We start from the raw sequence: 19,288 nt of genomic DNA, 5'->3' as shown, positions 1-19,288 counted from the left end.
GCAGGCCAGCTTGACCCAGGCACCATGGCTACGAGCAGACCGCTTTGCTCTGGTTCATTACTCTTGCAGACAGGATGGGGCAAACACTGTAAACACCCTCTGAGCACTGACACACCAGACACAGGCTTCTGCAGCGTCAGAAGGGGTCAAAGCTTGGAGGTACAATAAATCGCAGAGTGAGACCGTTTCTGAACACAAGGCTGATAAGACTGCCAGCAGCCTTCTTGCAGAAGGACAGGATCAGGAAAAGAGCAACCGTGAGAATAAAAGGTTGGCAAAGAAACAGAAAACACTGGGAGCAAATAATTCTTTCCAGACAGTCCTTTGGGTTCATCTCATCCTCCATCTGCTGAGGATGGTCAGGCAGCTGGAACCTCTAAAAAGGCTACTGGTGATTTCCCTTCCAATCACCGCTGTCTCTGGGACAGGCATCATGGGGAAGATAAACCTGGAGCCCATCCAGCTGGAGGGCTGGGGGCCAGCATCCTCACCAGCCTTCCAACAACATCAGCACCCCCTACAGATCATGGCTCTGTGCTGCCAGCAGAGCAGGGAGAATGATTTACACTCTGTGCTTCACTGCCCACATGCTTTTTGTGCTCACGTGGGGAGGAAGTAATGCGGACCTTCAGAGAGATGGGTGCTCCAGCTAAGATAGGCTGGGACAAGTCAATGAGCTGAGCAATGCTGCTAAGGCACTGCCTCCATCTTCTGGCACAGTTAATACTGTGTGGATGAGACCAAGATAGGACAGAACAACACCCTGACTCCTCCATTTCCCTCCAAGCCAGTCGGTCCAATAGGCCATTGACATTGCCAAGCACTCCGAGAACTGCAGAACTGAGGAACAACAATGGTGGGAAGGGCCCTCAGAGGGTTTTGGTCCAATCCTGCTAACAGCAGGGTCAAGCTCAAGCAAATTGCTTGGGGTTTGCCCCTGGCAAGGGCTGAAAGTCACCGAATGCGTAGATTGCTTCCCTTCTCTGGGCCCTACTCCAGAGTCTAACTGCCTTGCAGGGAAATATTTTTCCTAATATCTAATTGGAATTTCCCTCATGTGCTATTACCTCTCATCCTGTCCCTGGGCACTTCCCGAGAGAGCCCAGCTCCAGCTTCACTGCAAATCCACAGCTTCCAGCAGCAGTGAGAGCCCACCTTGCTGCCTCCCCTCTGCCTGGCTGCACTAGCCCATCACTTTCAGCCTCTGCCCACGGCAGCACACAAGAAGCCAGAGCTCATCTCTGGAGACTGTTGGAGCCTGCTGGGTTCCCTCCTGCCAGGAGTGCCTCTAGGAAGGACAAGAGGTACCTGCACCTGCACACCTGGAGGATGCTGAAAAAAGAGTCTTGCCTCAACACTGAGATTAGTGGGGGCTGCTTTTGTTCAAGTATCTGATCCTTGCTCTTGCTGGTAGCAATACCAGTGCCTGCTGCAACACACCTAGGTGATCCTGAGACAGGAGCCCCAGTCAGCTGTTCCAAGAAGTCTGGCCCTAGACAGAGAGTGCTTTGGTTTTGCCCCTGTAGCACTGATACCAAGCCTGCCTCCCTGCGAGAGACCTCTCCTCAGGAGAGATGAGCAGGACAATTAGGAGTCCAACGCTGCAGAGACCAGCTGGGCTAGATGGAAACACAACAGCCCAGAGCAGTCCCTTCCTTGAATGAGGGAAGCAGCCAACTGTGACCCCTGCAGTACTCTCAAGGGTCTGCAGCAGAGCCCAGATTACACAAGGGATTTTGGAGCCAACAACAAACCACGTCCTCAAATCTCCAGCACATCATCTGCATCCCAGCTCTCCCTCCATGCTGTGTTTACTCAATCCAGAGCTATCTGTTCATCATTCTCTGCTCCAGCAGATATTGCTCATTTACCATCCTGCACTTGCTCTCTCAGACAAGATGTGAAGGTTACTGGGCAGGATCTGACCAGTACAGAGACCTGCTCAGCTTGCCCAGAGCTGGCTGGACACCCCACAGCCTGCAAGGGGATGAAGATCCACCCCATGCCCTGGAGGCAGGGATACCTGGTTGCTGCACTTCTCTCTTGCAGTGCTTATCTCTGGTACCTCCTGGGTACTAAGGATGCCCCAAGCCTTTCCAGGATAGCAGCATACCCACAGCTGGAGATGTGGCCAGAGAATAGGTTTAGCATGTAGCTAAGATTCCAGCCTGTTCCCAAGCCACAGGCATTGCCTCCACCTGCTAAGCCCTGTGGCTTTCCCAGTTCTCCTTCGGCACCCTCACCCCACCTCCCAGGGACCTGGCATAAGCTGCCAGACCCTTGGGCTCTCTTAAAGCCCTGTCCTGGACAAGCACCTGCCTTCTGCTTCCTGCTGACTCATTCCCCAGTGATTCAACCCCTCCTGACTAACTCACCATTTCTGCCACAGGCCTGTTCATGCAAGGGGAGTGTTTGTGTATTTGTGTGTGTGTGTAACAATGGCACAGACTCTGCAAGGCAGCAAACTGGGCAGGAAGCCTGGCCTGGCCATGCCAGAGCCCTCTCCTCCTGCAGCACCCAGTGGCAGGAGGGGTGGAGGTGACACTGCTGGCTCAAGTCCACTGTGGGGAAACAGGGCAGAGAGGCAGGCTGGGAGTGCTGTCCTGTGCCAGCACTGAGATAAGGAGTGACTGGGGGAGGGCTTTTTCCAGGCTCTGAGGCTGTCTGCCAGCGAACCCACTCCTTTTATCAGCCCTCCAGCAGCCTGACCCCCAACGCTGGCTGTGGGAGGGTTACCCGGTACTGCTGCAGCTCAGATCCACAGGTGAGACATCTGCCAGCCAACCTGCCTTTGGGTACAGCCAAACATGCCCCCCCAGGCTGTGCCTCTTCCCAGTTTTACTTTCAAGGGTGGAGAGTCTCACAGGAGCCACAAAAGGACTTCTTCTGAGTATGGCTATGGTCAGCTGGCATCAGCTAATGCCACTGGGCATGCAGGGCCCACAGGCTTGGCCAGTTCCTGAGTCTGGACAGTAGGAACCATGCACATGATCTATGCACACACGTCTGCAGGCTGCTCCTCTGACTGGCAATTCCCTAATGCTCAGGGTTGAGGCTCAAAAAGGCTTTACCTCATATTCTTTCCCTTCTCTTTTCCACAGCATCACCCCTTCCGAGTGCTCCCCAGCTAACCTCAGTCTCCTTCTCAGAGAGGATCAGAGCAGATACAGGTGATAGGAGGGAGATGGCACTGTGCAGCTGTGTCAAGCCCAGCGAGAGCTCCCAGCAGGCAGAGTGAGCAGCTCTGCACACCCACCTGTCAAGGAGCACCGGAGAGCTTTGGTGTGGGCAGAAGATGCTGGTCTGTGCAGCACACCTGGTCACAGGCCTGCACCTCTGCCTGTTGTAGCTGGAGGATCCATTTTCCATTGACTATAGGAGAAAATCGCTGGGATTATACAGGCTCTTCTCTCCTCTTTTCCTCTCCCCATCCCCCAGGTCAAAGTCACGCTGGTACCTCTCACCCAGGAGTGCTTGGCGAGCTGAAGCATTTTGACACACAGCAAGGTTACTCAGGACAAGCCTTGCTGTTGCTGCAAGAGGACAAGTCGGTCAAGCATCATGTCTCCAGCAGGGTCACACAGCCCCAGCCAGGAGAGAAGGCTCTGACACCCTGGAATGAAGGCCAGAGTAAACCATTCTTTGGCCAGGGAGCAACAGACAATAATTTGGGCTGGGATGTCACATATTAATAGGCATAAAGAACAACTCTCTGCCAAAGCTCAGAACTGCATGCCAGAATTGCTGCTTTTCTCTGGATTTTTAAATTTTTGATCCTTGCCATGCCTGTGCAGAGCCTTTTCTTCCTTCTCAGGGCAAAGAAATCTAAGGTTTTGTCCCATAAAGTTCTGTAGGCTCCAAGAGCTTCCCCTGCACGCCCCTTCTCTTGTCAAGATGATCCAGTTCTTGGAGTTCACGACATTGATGCTTCTGCTGAAATGGTTCCTGGTTTCAAGAACAGGTCAGCTACCAAGGTGGGCACAGTTATGGTTTCTGAGAGCTCCAAACCAAGAGTTCCCTTTCTGTGTTCTCTTTCTTAGGACACTGTGTGGTCCCACAGTTCTGGCTTTCTGGTGCTGAAAAAGTAGAGCAGCCTCCCAGCCGTTAACTTAGCTGGTAGCTGCAGAGACCCTTGTGAGGTATTCCCTGGAACCAGCTGTCATGTCTGAGGCAGAGCCCAACAAAGCATCAGTCCTTTGCTCCAAAATTCACATTCAAGGTCATCTGATCCAACACAAAGATCAGAAGTGGAATTCCTTTAAATGAACGATCAGATGGGGGGAGCATGCCTGTGCCCGGGGACAAAGTGCCTGCTAACCCAGCCTGACAGTTTTAAGGACTAAGCCACCTTTTGGGCAGTGACACAAATCCAGGTTTGCTAAAATTGGAAAACACACTGTGTGGCTCACAGCTGGCGCTCACCCCTCCTGCAAGCTGGAAACCCTTGTTGTCTCAGCAGCCTTTAACACCCCTCAGCAAGGGGATGCTCCTGCAGTCAGTCCTCCATACATATACTGGGTGGATTGGATGGCTGGCTCATGCCACCTGAAGCTCGAGATGGAAACTATCCCTATTCTCTTTTTACCTTGTTGTGAGAAGGGAAACAGAGGTTTGTGCCATCCATCCATACCCAAGCTCCTTATGCTGGACCCTCTGCTGCTCTGCCCCATGGGGCATCCAGAGCAGACAACATTAAGCAGATGGGCTAGGAAAGCAGTGAGAATTGGGCTTTCCTGCCTGACTACACATGAAAAAATCCAGTTTTAGCTTGGGTAGGCATGCACCAGGGACTGTCTCCTATTCTGCATTTTAGAAAGACCCTCCCTTGCAGGCACTGACTTTTACCTTTTGCTGCCTTCACCAGCCCAGAGCAGGCTGGAGAAGCCCAAGTGCTGGTACACCAGTGATACTGCAAATTCAGGCACCATGTGTGGGGGCAGCTGCAAATGCAATAGGGGGAAGGGGGCAGAACAAAACCAAACCACTCAAAAATCCCAAGGCAGGTCTCCAGCCTTGTGTTCAATAATAATTTTTCTCAGGATACAGTTCCAGTTTTCACCTAGTTTTAAAGCTCTCCACAAAGTTGCCCTCACTGACTTTCACAAATTCTTTTCTCTGCCCCAGTTCCAGCAGGGACCTCGATCTGTGCTGCCTCCCAGCAAAAGGGTCTCCATGACCTTTGTAATTCAACACACTGGGAAAGGCTCAATCCATTCCCTCTATTCCTAGCCCAACACAGACCTTAAAAGCCCTCTTTGTTCCTGTTACAAACCCTATCCCACAACCATGGCTTAACCCTTAGGGCACTGCCTCAAATGAAGAGAGTTTCACAGAAGCAAGGCAGTTCCAGGCATCGCATGGATGGGAAGCTGGACCCACCCTCCACTTACAAAAGAGCTGTATAACAATCTGCTGGTGGCTTGCAGGATGCATAAGATACACAAAACAGGGTGGGAGGGATGTCTGGCCATGCTCATCATCATTACAAACTACTGTGCCCCACACTGATGCAGCGACATGGGCCGGGGTCAGGCTCACAACTCTTCACAGTTTTGCTTTACCTTCCCTCAGTTCAGCAGGTTTATTACAAAACATGCTCCATGCATGCAGATCTGGGGCTACAACGAAGTAATAGGGATAAGGAAGGAAGCAGCTGGGACCAGGCACCCCGGTTTATCATTCTCGCAAGGACTCCTCTGCTCCTGCCTCCAGGTAGAGCCATTGCTCCATGAGCAGGAGCAAAGGAGAGACAGCAAGGGATGCCATGCCATTACCTACACAGCCTGCACGCTGATTCTTGCCTTGTCTGAGATAAGCTCAGACCCACATCCTAATCAGCAGTCCACAGTCACACATTGGAGGAAGCAGTGCCATAGGACTGTGAGCAATTATACACCCTGCACAAGGAAATGCAGAGGGGATGGAAGGTACAGCCAGCTCTCCCTTCCTGGCATGATCCCTGGCACGGGAGAAGGCAGTATTGAGCAAGGGCTGCTTTGCAGCACCCAAAAATGCCAGCTTTTCAGCTGGCACAGAGCTGCCCAGCAACGCTCTGAAACACCAGCTCCATGGCAGACAGAGCAGCCTTGTACCACTGCACCCCAAGACAGCAGCTCTGCAGACAGGATGGGGTAGGGCCACCTTGCAGCACCCAGAAATGCCATTTCTTACCAGCTGCTGTAACTTCCCCTCTGCCCCTTTCCGGTCCTGCTCCACCCTGCTCCTTCTCCTCAGGCCACATGGAAACTGAGTCACAGCTGTCCCTGGCCCTAGGAAGGGTGGGCAGCCCCCAGCCCCTGGCACAGCGTGGGCAGTAGGGTAAGACCTCTGAGAACCCCAGTGATGGATGGGAAGAGTTAAAGGTACCCATGTGTCCTACATTGAGCAGCTCTCTGAATTGCTAGCCTCCTCTGTTCCCACACCTCTTGAAGCAGAAGTTGGCCCCAATCTGCTGCTGGCCATATGGACTGCACCCAGCTCTGCTGGGCTACATCTGGCCCCACAAACTTACCCATGTGCTCTCTGTCACCAGAGGGGACCAGGACATTCAGGGCTCTGCACCAGATGCATATAACTTAGCAGTGCCCAGAAAAAAAAAATTAAAGAGCCAGATAGAGCACTGTAAACCAGAGGAGTGCCCTAGGTCCCAAAAGGCTGGCAGGGGATGTTTCCTTGAGAGCAGGTCGGGGCATTTTTTACTTTGAAAGATTCATGTGTTTGAGTACAGACTTGATTCTCTGGTCCAGCTCTAGGAGATGAGAAGTTTACAGGTACTGATTTCAGGCTCTCTGTTTTCACCATACACCTACAGAAACCCTTTTTGAGGACCTGCTTACCAGTTAAGCTTCCCAGGATCAGGTCTACAGCAGTGTTCACCCACCACGGAATCCTTTAAAATCCCTGCCTGGTGCGGTTAACAAGCCACCACCCATCTATCTGCCTTGTAGACAGAGAAGCTAAAGATTTGTTCATTCAGGCTCTGGGTCAGACATCTCACAAATGTTATTAAAGTTATGGTTTCTTTACTGTGTTTCTCGAGATTGCAGTGAGGTTAAGAGCCCAGCATTGTCCAGTTCAGCTGGGCCACGGAATGGGAAAGCAGAACTTAAGCTGCAAAAAATGCACAGCTATTAAGCACTGCTCATCTGCAAATCTCCTGGCATCTATTCCCAGACTCCTGTCTTCTTGGTTGCCTTGCTCCACCTTCCTGGGGACTCTGTGAAAACTGACCCTTTCACCCCTCTCCAGGGATGTGTGTTAAGGTGGTATTTGCTGCTGTTGTCATGCAAAGCATAACGTTATTGCAATACCCTTGCCCCAGCTCTATCTCCCAGGACAACATAATAGTAGAGGAAATTCATTATCCCCTATCACTTTATGGCACTATCTTTTCATTTCTCTGTTAACACACATCAGAGATGTATCGAGTTTCAGGCAGGCTCACTCCAAAGGAAATTCTCTCTCTTTCCTTACAGGGATTTGCACAAGCAATACCATTTCTTTTCAGTACCAGAAAAAGCCCAAAGCAAACCACCACCACCAAAAAGTAATTTCAAACAAAACCCCAAACCAAAAACCACTCCAAAAATAGCACTGAGGTTGACTTAAGGACAGAATTTGACTTTTCTTTCCAGACCACCACTTTGGTCAGACCTTTCCCAGGCTCTGGAGGGTGGCATTTTCACTGCTGCTTAAAGAGGTTCATCAGCAACGTCTGGAGTCCTGTAGTGAGGAAGCTTTAATGGTGAGATGCCTTTTCCTTCCCCAAAGCACCCAGCACACAAACACAGGCATTTCCTGGTAAACTGTTCCTCCTTGCTTCCAGCCTCTGCTACAGGGGTGGCCTCTGATAGCAGCCTTCCTCCGGAAACACCACTGCGTTTTGCTCAGTTACTCTAACAGTGTAATATTGTAGGGAAACAGAATTAAACAGAGCTGAAATCTATAATAAATCATTCCTACTGGGCTGCCAGGGAGATAGCTGCACAGGAGAAAGAGAGGAACTGCAATTCTGTTTCCACAACAAATCTAAGCCATGAAACAGCTCTTTGGTTACAGGGAACAGGCACAGCAGCAAGAGGAGCACTTTTAGGTTGGCAGAGTGATGCCACTGTTTTTTCTGTTCTCTCTCTCCAGATTTATTACATGGCCAGGACAGATCATAGCAAATACCTTAAGATCCCAGACTGTCAGCCTAGAGGAGAGGCTGGCAGACTGGACTCAGACAAAAAGCCTGAGAATATTCCAGTTTCTCAAAAACTGCTCATATTTTTAGCTGTTGCTGCTGTTAGAAGATGAATTGAAAGCAAAGCTCAGACTTGCTACTTGATGCCATAACCGCTTCATTTTGCTGGCAGCTGAAGCAGAGAGGATCTTGAGAATTACCCCCTTTGTCCACTGCTGGCCCAGCTATGCTAATCTCATCAGCAATGCAAACGCTGGTATAGAAAGGCATTGCTGAGTGGCAGTGCTAACCTGATCCTGCTGGTGCTGTGCTCGCTCTGCACAGCTCCAGCAGTGCTGACTGGCAGCAAAAAAACCCTGGTGCACAGCACCCAGGCATTTTCTCCAGGTCTGAGCTGAGCACAGAGGTGGCTCTTGCAAACGACTCCTTATGCATCTTCCAGACAGGGTAATCTGTACAGCACTGCTCAACTCAGCTATCTTCTCACAATTTTGAGAATGAAGGTAGAAACACCCACCGAGTCAAAGTTTCCTCTCGGTCTCAATGATTTATCATCTTTCTGCTGAAATCCCCACCAGTCTTCCTGCAGCAGCATCTGCATTCAGTTGCTCCTCATGTCCCACAGACACCAGCCAATTTTTAAGAGTGATGTAGCTCAGGACGGTGTCCCCACCTCAGTAGATATGCATGTCCTGGACTTGCCTTAGGCAATGGAAGCAGCACGTAACCCACACAGTACTTTCCAAACTTCAACACCACTGCTCAGCCAGGAGGAAATCTCTCTTGGCTGCCTCTCCCTAAATGCTTATTCCAGCACTGACTGCCTTAACTCCTCCCCAAATCGGGAGCAGAGTATGTGACCCCGTCGCCTTTGGGCTTTTCTCATGCTTTGTGCTGTGCTTAATAATGTGCAGTATGAGCAGGCAAGACAGAAAAGGAGGGAGCAGCACTTCAAAGATGACACGGTTGTAACTCATGGGGTCACAGCGCCCCAGAGACTTAGCCCCGGGCTGGGATCTTGGCGTGCAAGGTGCTGTACAAACAGCAAAAGAGAAAACACCCTCTTCCCTAGAAAGTGGCAATTCCCACCCCAACACACACACACATAACCCAGAGCCTCATTTGCTGGGCTCTGCATCACTCCATGATATTTTCTAGCACATCTTGGGGCCTCAGTCCAGAGGAAAGATGAGAAACCACAGGCTGTGAAAGTAGGCTCAGAGGGAACTATAGTTTGGCTCAGGGGGTTCTGACCATGCTCTGACATCTTCTGCACCCATAGCACAGTCTAACGCCAACTCTCACACCGAGTGCTGAAGGTCACATACATAGAAAGCCGTGCTCGAGCTGCTGACCCAAAATGTCCTTCAGTGTCAGGTACCAGTGTCCCAGCTTCCTCTGTGGGAAGGAAGCTACACCTGCAAGCTGTTTCCATCTAGAAAGGGAAGGAGGTTGCTGGAAGTGAGAGGGAGGAAGCACACTGTTGTCTGCTGCAGGCGGCTTTCCAGAGCCTCCATGTCCCAGCTTCCACCTCCTTGTTTGCTCTCCCTTGGCAACACTAGGGTCTGGAGTCCAGGGGACATTTTTCAAACAAGTCTTGCCTATTTGGGAGTTTTAAGATGACTGGAACTGTAGCACTTGACAGCAGTAGGCAGTTACAGCAACCCTAACTCAGAGAAGGACACTGTGGCAGATTGGAAACGGTGAAATGGTTTTCTAGGGAATTTCTGATGCCTTGTACTAGTTCAGAGTTGGATGGAGGGGTCACAGCTCAGGCAAGTATCGTGACATTTGTGAGTGCAGGGCCATTTGGGTAGCTCACAGACAGGCATCCTATCCTGTCCCTTTTTGCTTGAACATCCTAGTCCCAGACAAACTCTGGTCACCTCATGGCAAGCCCAGACATCTGACCCCAGAGCATTCTCTGAGAGCATTGTTCTCCTCTGGCTCTGGGCTGGGTGCAGAGCTGTGGGCAGGGTGTTGTAGCTCACTGTGAGCAGTGACCTTTGAGAGGTGTAACGAGAGAGGTTTACAGCTCACACAGACATCCACGTTGACACAGGCAGGTTGTGCTTGCTGCCAGCAGGTCCCTTCCCCTGGCTCACATCCAGGCCTTAAGGTATATCATGGATGACAGGTCAGGTCTCAGTCACACTCACACTATTGCCAGGCTGGAGATTTGCTTCCTGAGCCATTCTCTCTGTGCAGTGAGCATACAATGTTCCCAGCTCCCTTCAGCAACAGGAGCCAGCTCTCTACCAGTATCTGGGTCTATGCAAAGGCAGCTTCAAAAATGTTTAACCTCTCCTTCACCTGCCCCAGAGAATGGTCTCACACCATATCAGAAGGCACATGAGAGAGTCTGCTCTCCCTCAGAGTACAGATACCCTGGTGTAAGGCAAACTGGCTTTGTGAGGTGGACAGCATGGTACAGCACCAGGCATCCTGGGAAAGTGAAGGCATGACTGGAGCCACTTCCACTGATTAACTGAGGATAAGCAAGGGCAGCAGAATGACTCACTTTCCTCCATGGTACAGTGAGAGGGCTCAAGAGACTGGCTTTTTTCTGGCTGGGCCTGCTCTGCAACTCAAGGCTTCAAACAGAACAGGTGTGTAAACAGGAGCTGCCTGCCCATACCCCAGTGAGGGGTGAAAGAGGGAAGAAGATGGACAAAAGACCCCTGGCTACCCACCCTGAGGCTGCTGCCTGAGGGGAACGGCTCAGGATGACAGACTGTCAGGCAGGAGCCCAGCGGTGCCAAGCCCATGTCACAGCTGGGACGGGGCTGCATTGAGGGCTATGGCAGCTTGCACATTTGCTCTGGCTGCTCTTCTGCCATGCCAGCGATGCTGCCGGTGGCAAGTTGCCATAGCAATACCCTCCAGTATTCCCTCCTGTCCCACTCATCTCTGTTCCCCCAAGCCTTGCTGTCTTCTCCCTGCTGCCCCACAAATAAAACGTGCGGCACAACACCCAAAATTTAAACATGCTCCTAAAGGGCTGTTCATCACCCCAAGGAAGCAAAGGGGGCAGAAGTGGAAGCCCACTCCCAAAAAACATCATCCCCACCCACTTCATAGGCGAGGAGCCTACTCTGGACTCAGGTGCATCACATCTCACCTTGCCCAGTCTCAAGGTGCAACAGAGGCTGCCAGACTTGGAGAATAGAGGCCCCTCTAGCTGCACCCCTTGTCATGCTATGGCAGGCAAGGATACTTAACATCCTCACCTGTCCCACAGTGCCTGTTCCATGGTGGTGACATGCACCACCTGCCCAGCCCAGCCCAACATTGCTGCCGACAGGTCAGAAAGCTCCATGAGCTCTTTCTACATTGTGGCAGTGCCAGGTTTGATGGGAATGGTGGTCCCAGATTCTTCTTGCTGTATCCTGGCTGGCACCTCCTAAGGCTCTGATCTTCAGCTCCAGCCAGTTTCCACTTCAGGCAGGTCTGCTCTGCTGTACCAAACTCACTGTGGCTTGAATCAGAGACAGGATCCTGCTTTGTTTCCTGTCCTAGAAACTCTCCTCCACTGCTGTGATATGCCACTAAACAGTTACCCAACCCAGGGGGTAAGCAGAGCTCCTCTGCTTTCATCTCTCCCACACAAGATGCAAGGGGAAGACAAAGGGCCCTGTTGAACAACACTCGGGGTGTGACACCTGCCAATATCTTTAAACAAATGAATTTAATGACTTCCTAGGCAAGAAAAAACCCAGTTTTTAAAAGCTCTGCTCCCCTCCCCATTCTGCCCTTTCCCAGATCTAGTAGGGCCCACCACAACCAGTTACATCACTTGAGGGTTATAGCAGAAGCTAGCAAAGCCTCGGTCCTGATCCAGGATGAGTCATGGAGCACTGGAGGCCATGCAACTTCCTTCTGATACTATCAAACATGTCTTGCACAGCTAAAAATAAAGATGGGCCAAAACTGCAGAGCCACATCTTGCTCCAACATGAAACTTTGCAATGCTCAGTGATGCTGAAAAATCACCTGAGCAGGTGGAAACCAAAAAGTGCAGAGAGGCCAAAAGTCTTGGGTGTACTAAGAAGGGAGAGGCTGGGAGGCCTCACCCTGTGCTGTGCTGGGCTGGGAGATGACAGTGCCAGAGGGCAAGGAGCCATCCAGCCATACATATAGGGCCAGAGCCAGGCTCTCATCCCATTCCGCTGTGAGCTTTGGAGTATATCCACATCGAGAGGTTTCATGGAAGACTGTTTTCTGCAACGCGTGCTCCCATCCAATACAACTGGAATCAGCTGCTGTGAACAGGAAAGATGCTGCATTTTTGCCAGAAAAAGGTTGGAAAGCTGCAGCCTGCTTCCCACTAGGCAACACATGGGCACCTGCAAAGCGAGGTCTAAAGGGTATTTCAAGCTAATGCTAAAAAAAGGGGGCACAGATACATCTGATATGGCTGAGACATTTTAGGTGAGTGAGGAATTAGAAGTTCTTCCTAAGCCCTGGGACACTATGCCCCAGCAAAACCTTCTCACATGAGGATACGGGAGTCTCACATAGCTCTTAGCAGGGAGCTGCAGGATCACACACAAATAGGAGCTCAGAGGGACATCAGCAATGTTCAGAAACCTAAAATAGCCTCAGCAGATGATCCTCTGCTCCATTCTTGGGAGCAGCAAGAACCGAACAAGGATCCAGCTGTCCCAACACTCCCATGAACAGGGTCTTTAAATGCCCAAATTACTTGCAACAGAGATGGTAGGGCAAAAGGGGGATTCCAGTCCAACACTCACAAGGAACCCAGAGCCCCACCTCTGAAGGAGGGGTAGCATTTTCTTGTGATTTTCAGTGGAAAGATGATCTACTCCTAAATCAGTTGGTCAGACCAAGGGGCAATGGCAGCCCACATATACAAAAGAGCAGGCTGAAGGATGTTAGGCTGACTGCTTTCTGTTGAAGATATAACCTCCACTTTGCCCAGACTTTGATTTTCCCAGCAAAGCATTCCATCCCATTCCCAAGAGAGGCACTGTGAGTCTGTCCAAGGGTCTACAAGCTTTAATGGCTTCCAGATTACTGCCAGCTGCACTAAATTAAACTAACACCATTAATCCAGCCCAAATATAAATTCACTGATATCACCTGGGGCAGGCAATATACAAATCAGAGAAGAGGTTCGTGCCATGGGCAAGTAACAGGAGAAGCTGCTGCTCTACACACATATGGGAGATTTGCTGCCCATGAAGATATCAAGCTAGCTGGTCAACAAGGGTGAGTGGGAGAAAAGTGTGTCCAATGCTACCCCAGAGGGTGGTGCACCACTGAACAGGCTGCTCAGAGAAGCTGTGGATGCACCATCCCTGCAAGTGTTCAAGGCCAGGTTGGATGGGGCCCTGAGCAACCTGGTCTATAGGAAAGTGTCTCTGCCCATGGTGGGGGGTTGGAATGCAATGAACTTTAAATGTCCCTTCCAACTCAAGCCTTTCTGTGATTCTGTGGTGAGCCCTTTGTTAAAATGCCCCTTGTTAAAAGGCAGGGGAACCCTGACAGGATGCTGCAAACTTGGTGGACTGGGATCTTCAAGCAGCTCCAGCAGAACTGAGTGCAAACCTTTTCTCTGGTCTTTGCCATATAACATGTCTCTTTTTCATCACGATGAGAGATATAAAGTCCTCTTGTCATGGAGCAGGTATCAGTTACTGCCACAACCCAGCTGGATAAAGGGTCAGTCGCTGCATTGTGTGATCAGGAATCTGCAGCACAGAGCACTGACATGAGCGAAGGACTTCTTCCTTCCTTCCTTTCAGCTTCACAGGTAAATCTATCCCTGCCTCACTCGCTGTGGGTACCACTTCAGCATCACGCTGAAGGGTAAGATGGCCTCAGGCCCAGTTTCCAGCTGTCTCTGGACAGGCCCCAACTTCCCTGGCAGACACTTTGGAGGAAGAGCAGCAGAGCCTGGGCAGCCAAGCATCCTAAACTACTGCTTCCCCATATAGTCTCTCCCAGCCAAATCACACCTCAGCTCTAGGGCAAGGTGCCTGCCCTGTTGGAGGCACAGTGCTGATGAGGATTCCCTTCCAGGTGAGAGCACGCCGTGGAGGTGGAGCAAGCACTGCTGGACCCTAGGCAGGCACAAAGCATCCACAGACAGGGCAGGAAGCCCACAGCCATCCCACTATGCTTCAGGCTGGTTACCTCAGAGCAGGTAACATTTCTTGCCAGTGGCAACACAAAGACCACTGGTCCTCTTGAAACCCTTCAGTGTCACTCTAAGCCTCATACACCAAGGCCAAGCTACAGAATCCTGGGAAAATGCAGGCAGAGCTCAACTGCTTCTAATAGAGAGCATGATTACGTCTGCCACAAGCTCTAGGTGAAGTCTCAGCTGGGTTCAGGTGAAGGACAGCAGAGAACAGCAGTTGGAAAATGCTCCCATTCAATCCTGCTGGCATGCAGAAAGACGAGTGCAGCAAACAGCATGGACTGCCAGTTCCCAAGGGTTTAGAACACACCACCCTTAAGCTCCTGACAACTGTGTGCAGGGTTAAACAGTCTTAGCAGCACTGGTTACACACATCCAGGTTCCCTTTGCCACACTGGCAGCCAGGTGGGAGGCAGGAGTACCCAGCAAGCCTTGGCTGTGTGGGTACTCACCTCACCTGGGTGACACCTACACTACACAGTTATCCCTGTGGGCCAAGGGGAGGAGAACATGGGGTTCCCTGCTTCAGCCCTGGTGAAGGGAGGGAAGTTGGTGATGATTGAACGGTGCTAACCTTCATGTAGGGCTGAAGCAGATAGAGAAGGCAGCTCTCAGCTGTCAGCACCTGCAGTGTGGTCTTGGGGTTTCTTGTTCCAGCTGTCTTGAATCACCTGGAAAGACAAGTGCAAGGACACAGGTTCAGCTCAGCTGGGGAATACCCTGCCCACGCAAGAACACTGGGCAGGCAGTAATTGCTCACCTGAGCCAAGTGAGTTAGTGGCCCAGGCAGAGAAGTGAGAGACCCCAAGCACCCCACCACTTCAAAGACTCTGCCATATCTTTTACCAGAGGCCATCCTTCCAGCTGCAGCCCTGACTCTCTCCTGGGATCCAGCTATTCCCCCAGTTCCCTGGATGGTTGGTTCTCCAGAAAGGGCTGCTAAGGTCACAGCCACCATCCCTCTTCCCTGGATTTCAGTGGGAAGCACAGGCCTCTCTGTGCCCTCAGCTTTGTTCCTCTCCACCCACGCAGCTGTAGGTTGCTGCACCACACGAGCTGTGCCAGTACCCGAGTGGGTGTGCTGGCATATGGTTTATCTGCAGGAGCAGGCGCTGGCTGCCGTCCCCACAGGCCACCCGCTGAGCCACCCCATGGGGACATGGAGCCAGGGCAGGGAGGGACAAACTCCACTGCTGGAGAGACACCCCTCCCAGCAACCCAAACAGACCAAGAGAAATCCAGCGCCGCAGCGTTTCCCAGGCTACAGTGAAGGGGGAAAACGACAATTGCTTAATAGAAATCTCCGAGAGGCCTGCCAACACCATCACAAAGATGTTGTTTAAGCCTCCTCCCCAGGCTCCCAGCGCTATAATTACAGACCACTGGAGATCACACTCTGCTAGGTCCTCATGCCTAGCAGGTCCTGAAAATGAGGACAATACCCGCCTCCCCAAGATCAGGTCTGACATTCCCCTGGCCTCAGGCATGACGAGCAAAAGCTGCTTAGGGGCAGTCCCTGCTCCCCAGCTTGGCCTCCTGCACAGGCAACCATCCTGTCACACCCCCAGCAGCACAGCCCAGCTCCAACCAGAGCTGCGGGCAGCCAGGATGGCAGTGCTCCAGGAGCACAGCCCTCACATGCTGATGCAGGGAGGCACTGCCACACTTACTGGGACACCAGCTCTTAAAACAGTCATGAAGGCATCCAGAAAGTTTGTGCTTAATGACACCTGCACCAGCATCCCAGGAGATGTCTCACCTGGAAGCTGCACCAGGCAGTCACAAGGGCTATCTTTTTGGACAGCTTATAAGCAGAGCAAGCCCCAGTAAATGTAGCTCGAGTATATGTAAAGATTCATATATTTAAAACCCTCCACCAATTCCATGCCCTACCCCACTGTCTTTCAGAGAAGGCTAGAAAGGCGCTAAGCCTGAGCAGTGACAAGAATTGCTTTGGACATGGCTGAAGTGCTGCCACCCACATACTGCTGCAGCACAGGAAGCGACGGCAATGTATCTGACAGCGATGGGTTGAAAACACTCCCCAGGAAGAATGCAATTACCCCAAATGGACTGAGGCCAGGAGATCTGGATTATCACCTCAGCTCTTGCATAAAGGGCTTTGCATCTTTGTTCACTTCCAACAAGAAGAATCACAGGGTTGACATCAGCCCTGGCCCAGGACATGGATTTGTTACTAAAAAGCAATTGGAGCTGAATCACTAACTTCCCACTTTGCAGCACACAGGACTCCTTTGAAGGTTTCCCGTCCAAGTATTGTTCTACCATCACGCTGCTTAGCTGGCGGGTTGTCCAGGCCACAGCACAGGCAAGTATGACTGCAAACCACTGGCCAGTCCTGAAAAAGCTCTCTGAAATGCAGAGCATGTGAGTTCAGCTGCTCTTCATTCAGGATTCACAACCAGCTGAAGACGCAGACGGAAACAGGGGGAAAACATGTTAATTGGCAGCTGGGCATTCACAGGCCAAGCAAGGGAGACTGTGAAAGACAGGAGCAAAGCCAAAGTGAGGATGAAGACTTGCAGAGAAACTTCTCAGTCAAAGAAAATAATTTTTAAAGCAGGCCTCAAACTTTGTGAGACCAAGTTCTCTAGAGCTTATATTCACCTGCTTCACTTGGTCATGAGCAAAAGCAAAATCCAAAAACAAAGGAAGAGAGCTGGTCAGGGAGCAAAGGTGCCAGGCACTGCAGACAGAAGGAAGGATCAGAAACATGATCACATGGTGTTACCAGGACACAGGGACCCACACAGCCTGCTGGAGGAAGGGGGTCCCTGGGAGTGATGCAAGATGGAGAGGCATCAGGCAAAACCCTCTCACAGAAGACTCTCACTAAGTAAGATGCAACAACCTCACTAAGTAACCTGCAAGTAACCCCCCATGAGCCATCTGTTAACATACAAATGTCTCCTTTCAGGATTTCTCCCATGCTGCCCTTCACACCTGTCCTGCTTCAAACTCGACTCATTAATTCCTCCAGCTACTAAAGCTTCTGATAATTTGATTACAGATCCATTGACAGTGTGCTGAGGACACCACTGTTCTAACTATACATCACTTTCTCCTTTCACATCTGTGGTCCAACCAACCAACAACAGGTTTTCTTGTTCTGCATCCAGGAAGCGTCCTGGCCCCCAGGCATGGTGCATTCCCACACAGCACATGATGGTGCCAAACAAATCTAGCAGAGGACAAACGTGGGCAAGCCCAGAGCAGTAAGGGCAGGTAAAGGACTCTGGAAGAGTCAAGAGTCATCAACTTTGAAGAGTCAGATCAATAGCTATCCCCTTGAATCACCCTCAAAGGCAGTGAGCAAAGTCCAGGTATCTCTGGCCTCTGTTTCTCAGCACAGCCGTGCAGAAATGTGCCAGGGCAAGCAGCTGGTAGCAGACCACAAGGAAGATCAGAGACACAGATGTGTTTCTCTGCTCTGAGAGGTCCCTTGAACTCAGGGAGGGAACCTCCCTTCCTTCTCCTATTCCACATGCTCAGAAACAGCTGAGGCAAGAGGAGCTGGGAAAGCTCAGCACCACCAGTTGAGGGAGGATGTACAAACTGGGGTCTTCAGCAGCTTTGGAGGAACCCACCAGGAGTGAAAGAACAGTAAAATTAAAATTATCTGTAATTCCCTAAAGGCCATTTCTGCAGAGGGCAGACATGAAGAACAGAGCATCTAGAGCTGCTCTGCTCAGTTTGCTGAAAAGGCAAGGAAGCAGGAGAGCTCCTCAGCAAGCTTTGCCTCGAATAGCAGGGTTCCCAAAAAGGTGCAGCGACTCCACCAGCTTTCCTTCTGTCACGGGATAAGAAACCTCTCACATGGGGAACAGAAATAAGGCAGGTGAGTGGCAGAGCTAAAACAGCCCCAGCTCTGCCCCAGTTGCAGCTGGACCTTGGTCCACAAGCCCAGCTCCCCAGGGACCACAGCCCTGCAGCTGTGGTGACAGCAGGACTCTGCTGTCCCCGCGCATCCTGACCACCCCAGGCTCCAGGGGAAGGGACGTGTCCAGGCCTAAGAGAGCCAGCAGGAATCCAGTGAAGCGTTATGGGGGCAGCGGCTGCAGGTGAGGCGAAGGCAGGTGCCGTGTCCTGTGCAACAAACGCCGTGGCAGCAGCAGTGCCCCTCGGATCCCAAGCCCTGCACGAACCTCCCAGCTCCCACCAGTGCCCTGCCCTCAGCACAGGGAGCTGCATGCTGGGACATGTAGTCCTTACCAGGGCCCCGCTGCTCGCTCACGCCGAGACCCGCACGGTGGGAATTACTGCTGTGAAACAGGGCGATGACGAGGCTTTACAGGATGATTTCATCCTCCCCGTCCTCATCCTAAAGCCCAGCCCTGCCGAAAGCAACTCTAGCGCTATCACACTGGGAGTTTTCTCCTGTTCCACCTGCCAGACCTTGTTCACCTCCTCGTGTGTTACCAAGTTCGCCAAGACACTCCTTTGTGTCAGGGTTCAAGCCTGCTACGCTCTCCACAACTTCCCGACTTCCCCTCTTTGCCAAAGCTAAGAGAAATGATTCAGGGAGAGGACAGTTCTCAAGCAAATCTTTGCTTGTCTGAGGTTTTTAAAAAGGCACTGTGTGGAAGCGACTTTTAAAATACTCTTAAACACAGCACAGCATTCCTCTACCATATCCTTTCCCCAGCAGCTGCAAATACTACACACCTTCCTTTAAAAAAAAAAAAAAAATCAAATAAAAGGAGACTGGAAAGCCCGGAGGCAAATGATAACTGCTGGATCGTGTTCACAGGGTGGGTTGTGAGCAAGCCCACCTCTCCGGCTCCCACCACGCAGCGATTCCCTGTGCCTTCCCTGGCACACGGCACGTTCCCAAACGTGACACCCGGGACTGCCGAGCGCACGCTCCCCGTGCGGTTCCCGTATAAAACCAGCCTGAAAGCCTCGCCAGCTCGGCA

The 19,288-nt window shown here is 51.5% G+C and overlaps 1 protein-coding gene across 1 annotated transcript in view; it reads right to left on the bottom strand.

The window, feature by feature from the left end:
• FAM214B (family with sequence similarity 214 member B) overlaps positions 1 to 15,021 on the bottom strand; it is a 33,326-nt gene extending 18,305 nt beyond the window's left edge. Inside the window, exon 1 of the mRNA XM_008927715.3 lies at positions 14,926 to 15,021. The gene's annotated coding sequence lies outside the window, so the exon portion shown is untranslated. The remainder of the gene's footprint in view (positions 1 to 14,925) is intronic.
• Positions 15,022 to 19,288: the final 4,267 nt, after the last annotated feature.

Source organism: Manacus vitellinus, unplaced genomic scaffold, assembly GCF_001715985.3.
Source record: "Manacus vitellinus isolate BGI_N305 unplaced genomic scaffold, ASM171598v3 scaffold_36_pilon, whole genome shotgun sequence".
NCBI classification, from domain to species: Eukaryota; Metazoa; Chordata; class Aves; order Passeriformes; family Pipridae; genus Manacus; species Manacus vitellinus.
Note: the sequence above shows the minus strand (reverse complement) of the source record. Positions and strands in the feature narration are given on the sequence as shown.